At 48.5% G+C, this 5,790-nt stretch overlaps 1 pseudogene; it reads left to right on the forward strand.

Moving 5' to 3' along the window:
• Positions 1-2,429: 2,429 nt before the first annotated feature.
• LOC127044217 (olfactory receptor 52E2-like) lies at positions 2,430-3,347 on the forward strand (annotated as a pseudogene).
• Positions 3,348-5,790: the final 2,443 nt, after the last annotated feature.

Below are 5,790 nucleotides of genomic sequence, written 5' to 3' on the forward strand. Positions count from 1 at the left end.
TTTGCCAATGCAATATCACTGTCTTCCTTTTAAACAAACAAACAAAAGGCAATGGCTGTTGAAAATAGCAATTCCAGTCCTAATAACCACTGGGGAGTATTTCTTGCTCAATTTTATCCTACTTTTTCTACAGCAAGTTACAGTGGATCAGTATATTTGATCTGGGAGAAATGAAGTAACAGCTGCCCAAACTGAGCTCCTGAATTTTGAGGTGTTCAAATCTGGAAGGCAGGTGCTGGGGAGAGGGGGAGGGCTGTGGCTCCGCAGGGGAGCATGGCAGCATGTATGCAGCAGCGTGTCTGGTTCCGCGCAGCGCCAGACACACTGATCTGAGTGGCATGGTAAGGGGGCTGGGGGGTTAGAGAAGGGGTAAGGTGTTCCGGGGGGCAGTCAAGGGACAGGGAGCGGGGGGGGGGGTTGGATGAGGTGGAGGTCCAGGGGGGGCAGATGGGTCAAAGGTTCGGGGGGGAAGTCAGGGTCAGACAGCGGTTGGATAGGCATCAGAGTCCCAGGGGTTTGTCAGCGGACAGGTAGGGTGTGGGGTCCTATTGGGGAAGTTGGGGGAGGTTCAGGAGGGGCAGTCAGGGACAAGGACAAGGGAGGCTTAGATAGGGAGTGGAGTCCCAAGGGGCAGTTAGAGGCAGAGGTCCCAGGAGGGGGCAATCAGGGGACAAGGAGCTGTGGTGCTTATATAGGGAGTAGGGTCCTGGCGGGCAGATAGTGGCAGGGGTCCTAGGAGGGGGCAATCAGGGGACAAGGAGCTGCAGTGCTTAGATGAGGCCTGGGGTGCTTGGGGGCAGTTAGGGTCAGGGGTCCCAAGATGGGGTGATCAAGGAGCAGGGGCAGTTGGATGAGGTGGAGGCTCGGGGGGGCAGTCAGGGGACAGGCAGTGGTTGGATAGGCATGGGAGTCCCAGGGTTTTGTCAGAGGACAGGTGGGGGAGGCCTAGGGGGGAATTTGGGGGGAGTGTCTCAGAAGGGGGCAGTTGGGGACAAGGAGAAGGAAGGCTTAGATAGGGGGTGGGGTCCCAAGGGGAAGTTAAGGGCAGGGGTCCTGGGAGGGGGCAATCAGGGGACAGGGAAAGGGGGGTTTAATGGGTTGGAGTTTCTGTGGGGGGCAGTTGGAGGGAGTGAATGGTGGCAGGGTGGGGTTACCCTCCCTCCCCGTGGAGTGTCCTAGTTTTTGAATGTTAAAATGTGGTACCCTCACTTCACAGTGCAGCTCGCCATTCACAGCAGGCTGCACCAGGAGGTCTCTGCTACCTCACTTCCTCCCCCTTCTTTTCCTGTATGAGACCAGGCTGAAGAACTTTGGACTCCATTTGTAATTTTCCCACAAATTAGTCTTGAAACTCAGTTTTGAAACACAAGGTTCCAACCATATGCTAAAGTTATATAAAGCAGGAAGTCAAGTATCAGAGGGTAGCCGTGTTAGTCTGGATCTGTAAAAGCAGCAAAGAATCCTGTGGCACCTTATAGACTAACAGACGTTTTGGAGCATGAGCTTTTGTGGATGAATACCCACTTCCTCAGATGCATGTAATGGAAATATCCAGGGGCAGGTATATATATGTGTGCTAGCAAGCAAGCTAGAGATAACGAGGTCAGTTCAATCAGGGAGGATGAGGCCCTGTTCTAGCAGTTGAGGTGTGAAAACCAAGAGAGGAGAAACTGGTTCTGTAATTGGCAAGCCATTCACAGTCTTTGTTCAATCCTGAGCTGATGGTGTCAAATTTGCAGATGAACTGAAGCTCAGCAGTTTCTCTTTGAAGTCTGGTCCTGAAGTTTTTTTGCTGCAGGATGGCCACCTTAAGGTCTGCTATAGTGTGGCCAGGGAGGTTGAAGTGCTCTCCTACAGGTTTTTGTATATTGCCATTCCTAATGTCTGATTTGTGTCCATTTATCCTTTTCCGTAGAGACTGTCCAGTTTGGCCGATGTACATAGCAGAGGGGCATTGCTGGCATATGATGGCGTATATTACATTGGTGGATGTGCAGGTGAATGAACCAGTGATGGTGTGGCTGATCTGGTTAGGTCCTGTGATGGTGTCGCTGGTGTAGATATGTGGGCAGAGTTGGCATCGAGGTTTGTTGCATGGATTGGTTCCTGAGCTAGAGTTATTATGGTGTGGTGTGCAGTTGCTGGTGAGAATATGTTTCAGGTTGGCAGGTTGTCTGTGGGCAAGGATTGGCCTGCCACCCAAGGCCTGTGAAAGTGTGGGATCATTGTCCAGGATGGGTTGTAGATCAAGCAGGAAGTGACATTGTTGCTGGTCTTCACTCCCCACTCAAGAAGACTCCTAGAATGTGAATAGCTAGAAAATATTTACTGTACTATTTGATATAAAGCGTGTAATCCCCTTGCTGTGCATCTAGCCCTTTACAGGCACCTTGAGCATTTCTGAGTCATACTGAGACATCAACCACCTCATGGCAGCTTTCAGCTTCTCCCCCTCTGATCCTTCAATGTTCATCCTAATGGGCATCCCCGGACTGGAGGCTGCCCACATCTGGATTTCCATCCCTTTTTCTGCGTTCTACATTATCAGCCTGTTGGGAAATTTCACAGTTCTGTATGTTGTAGGTAAGGAGCAGACCCTGCACAAGCCAATGTACCTGCTGCTCTGCATGCTGGCGCTCACAGACATTGCCACACCTACCTTTGTCGTGCCAAAGGCACTGGGCATATTTTGGTTCAATTTGAAAGGCATTACTATGGCTGGCTGCCTCACTCAGATATTCTTCCTTCACATGGTTTCTGTTATGCACTCAGCCACCCTCGTGACAATGGCCTTTGATCGCTACATTGCCATATGTATCCCTCTGAGATATGCCACCATCCTCACCAACGCACAAATAGCTAAGCTAGGGGTTGTAGGTTTGACAAGAGCTGTTCTCTTCATTCTGCCCCAGCCATTCTGTGCCAACCGCATTATCCCCCACACGCAATGCGAGTACACAGCTTTGTTCAAGATGGCGTGTAGGGACATTACAGTAACCAGGATATAAAGCTTGGGGCTAATGTTTGTAGTTTTGGGGTTTGACCTGACGCTCATTGTCCTGTCCTACGGTCAGATCATCAGGACCGTCCTCAGAATCTCCTCTAAGAAAGCTCACCAGAAATCTTTCAACACTTGCACAACCCACATCTGTGTGATGCTGACATATTACACCCCTAGCATCTTCTCCAATCTCACCTACCGGTTTGGTCAAGGCATCGCTCCCCATGTTCACATCATCTTGGCTGACCTCTATCTCCTCATCCCCGCCATGCTCAACTCGATCTTTTATGGGATCAGAACCAAAGAGCTTCTTGATAAAGTAGGTAAATACACCTGCCGAAGTTGATCACCTGGGGCCACTGACTTGAAATCTGTGTTACAAGAGAGGGAAAGCATATCTCCTCATTGATCAAAGGTGCCCTGACTTGAGACTACCATAAGATATTATAGCATTTTGAGGCAAAGTAGTTTTCCATTAGTCCCTGAGAGGCCATTGTTCTTTTCAGTTTTACAAACAGAAGCTACACTTTCAGATAAAGAAAGAGAAATAGAAAGAATCAGCAATGCTGAAGCTCTTTGTCATATATACAGTGATTCGGTGAGCACAATGTACCTGATTTTTCTACGTCGAACTCATCAGAAAATCTGGAGGATAAACCTAATGTTTCAACTGGAAAGTCATTATACAGGAAAATTGCTGTAGAAATTGAGGGCATTCTACTAGAACTTACTGGTGAGAGTTATGAAACCGTGTGTTTTTGATAACTGGACTGCGGTATTTAACTACTACAGCACCTTTGAGTAAAAATAACTTACTGCTTTGTGCAGCTGATTTTGGAGTAAAACAGACTATGAACTTCTCTCGCGTCCCAGAGAGGGCTCTTTGTGATGTCCCCGTGCCCACAGAGCGGGGTGTCTTGTTTTCATGAACCTTTCCCATTTTTGTTCATTGTTCTTGTGAGGGTTAGATCACAGAACCCCCCTTGGATGCTGCCAATTCATGTGCCAAGATTACTTCTGCCCCTGATTTCCTGACCTGGCAGCTCAGGACTCAAGCACCCTGTCTTGTTGAGCCAGACACACCCGCCTGCTCCAACACAGACTCCAATTCAGTCTGAATTACTTGCCCACAGCTGCAGGCTTAAACTGAAAGCAGCTTACAGAAGTGTTCTTGCTTTTAACACTCAGATGCTCAACTCCCAATGGGGTCTAAAGCCAAATAAATCCGTTTTACTCTGTATAAAACTTATATAGGGTAAACTTAAATTGTTCACCCTCTATAACACTGATAGAGAGATATGTACAGCTGCCCTGTCCCCTCCCCTGGTATTAATACTTACTCTGGGTTAATTAATAAGTAAAAAGTAATTTTATTACATACAGAAAGTAGGATTTAAGTGGTTTAAAGTAGTAACAGAGAGAACAAAGTGAATTACCAAGTAAAATAAAATAAAACACACATGTCTATGTCTAATACAGTCAGAAACTGGATACAGATAAGATCCTCACACTCAGAGATGTTTCAGTATGTTTCTTTCACACACTGGCCGCCTTCATAGTCTGAGCACAAGCCTTTCAACTGATACAGCTCTTTTTCCAGCTCAGGTGGTAGCTAGGGCATTCCTCATGTGGGCTCCTCTCCTCTCTTTGTTCTGTTCCACCTATTAATATATCTTTTGCATAAGGCAGGAATCCTTTGTCCCTCTGAGTTCCTCTGGAGTGAGCAGACACCCTTCAGGCTGCTTTATGGAGCCCTTCGGACATTTGCAGGGAGCTGGTAGGAAGTGATCCATGTAGGCAGCAAGTATAAAGTTCAGAGGAGGCTAAACCTCCCTAGGTTGTGCAGCCCCCAACCTGCCTTTGAGAGAGGGGACACCTGGTCTGTGGTGTCCTGGCCTGCGCTCCACCCCTGATGTCCGCTCCTGCTTTTTCCCCATGGCCTCACCTACATGGCACCTTCTCTTGTCCCTGCTCCGCCTCTCCGCTGAGGCCCCTTTGCTTCTCACTGAATCCTTCACTGAGTCCCTCCTCTCCTCCACTCTCCTTTCCCCATGGCCTTTTGCCCACCACCTGTTCAGTCTCTCCTCTCCTACAGACCGACCTCTCCTCCCCCAAGACCCCTACCACCTACCATTTTCCAGTGAAAACTGAACCATATTTAAAAGTGGGCGCTGGCCTCCTGGCACTCCATGTTCCAGCCCCCTTAGCTGAGTTGTTCCAGCATCAGCAGGTATAACAGCAGGAGGAGTCACACAGTTGGGCCAGGTGTAGAAGAAGGTCAAGGTAAGTCAAGGAAAGTGTGGGCCCCTTACTGAATGAGGGAGGCAACCTAGTGAGAGAGGATGTAGAAAAAGCTAATGTACTGAAAGCTTCTTTTGCCTCTGTCTTCACAAACAAGGTCAGGTTCCAGACTGCTGCACTGGGCAGCACAGCATGGGGAGGAGGTGACTAGCCCTCTGTGGAGAAAGAAGTGGTTCAGGACTATATAGAAAAGCTGGATGAGCACAAGTTCGTGGGGCTGGATGTACTGTGTCTGAGGATGCAAAGGGTGTTGGCGGATGTGATTGCAGAGCTATTGGCCATTATCTCTGAAAACTCATGGGGATTGGGGGAGGTCTCGGATGACTGGAAAAAGGCTAATGTAGTGCCCATCTTTAAAAAACGGAAGAAATAGGATCCAGGGAACTACAGGACAGTCAGGTTCAACTCAGTCCCTGGAAAAATCATGGAGCAGGTCCTCAAGGAATCAATTCTGAAGAACTTAGAGGAGAGGAAAGTGATCAGGAAGA

Source organism: Gopherus flavomarginatus, chromosome 1 (assembly GCF_025201925.1).
Source record: "Gopherus flavomarginatus isolate rGopFla2 chromosome 1, rGopFla2.mat.asm, whole genome shotgun sequence".
Classification (NCBI taxonomy): Eukaryota; Metazoa; Chordata; order Testudines; family Testudinidae; genus Gopherus; species Gopherus flavomarginatus.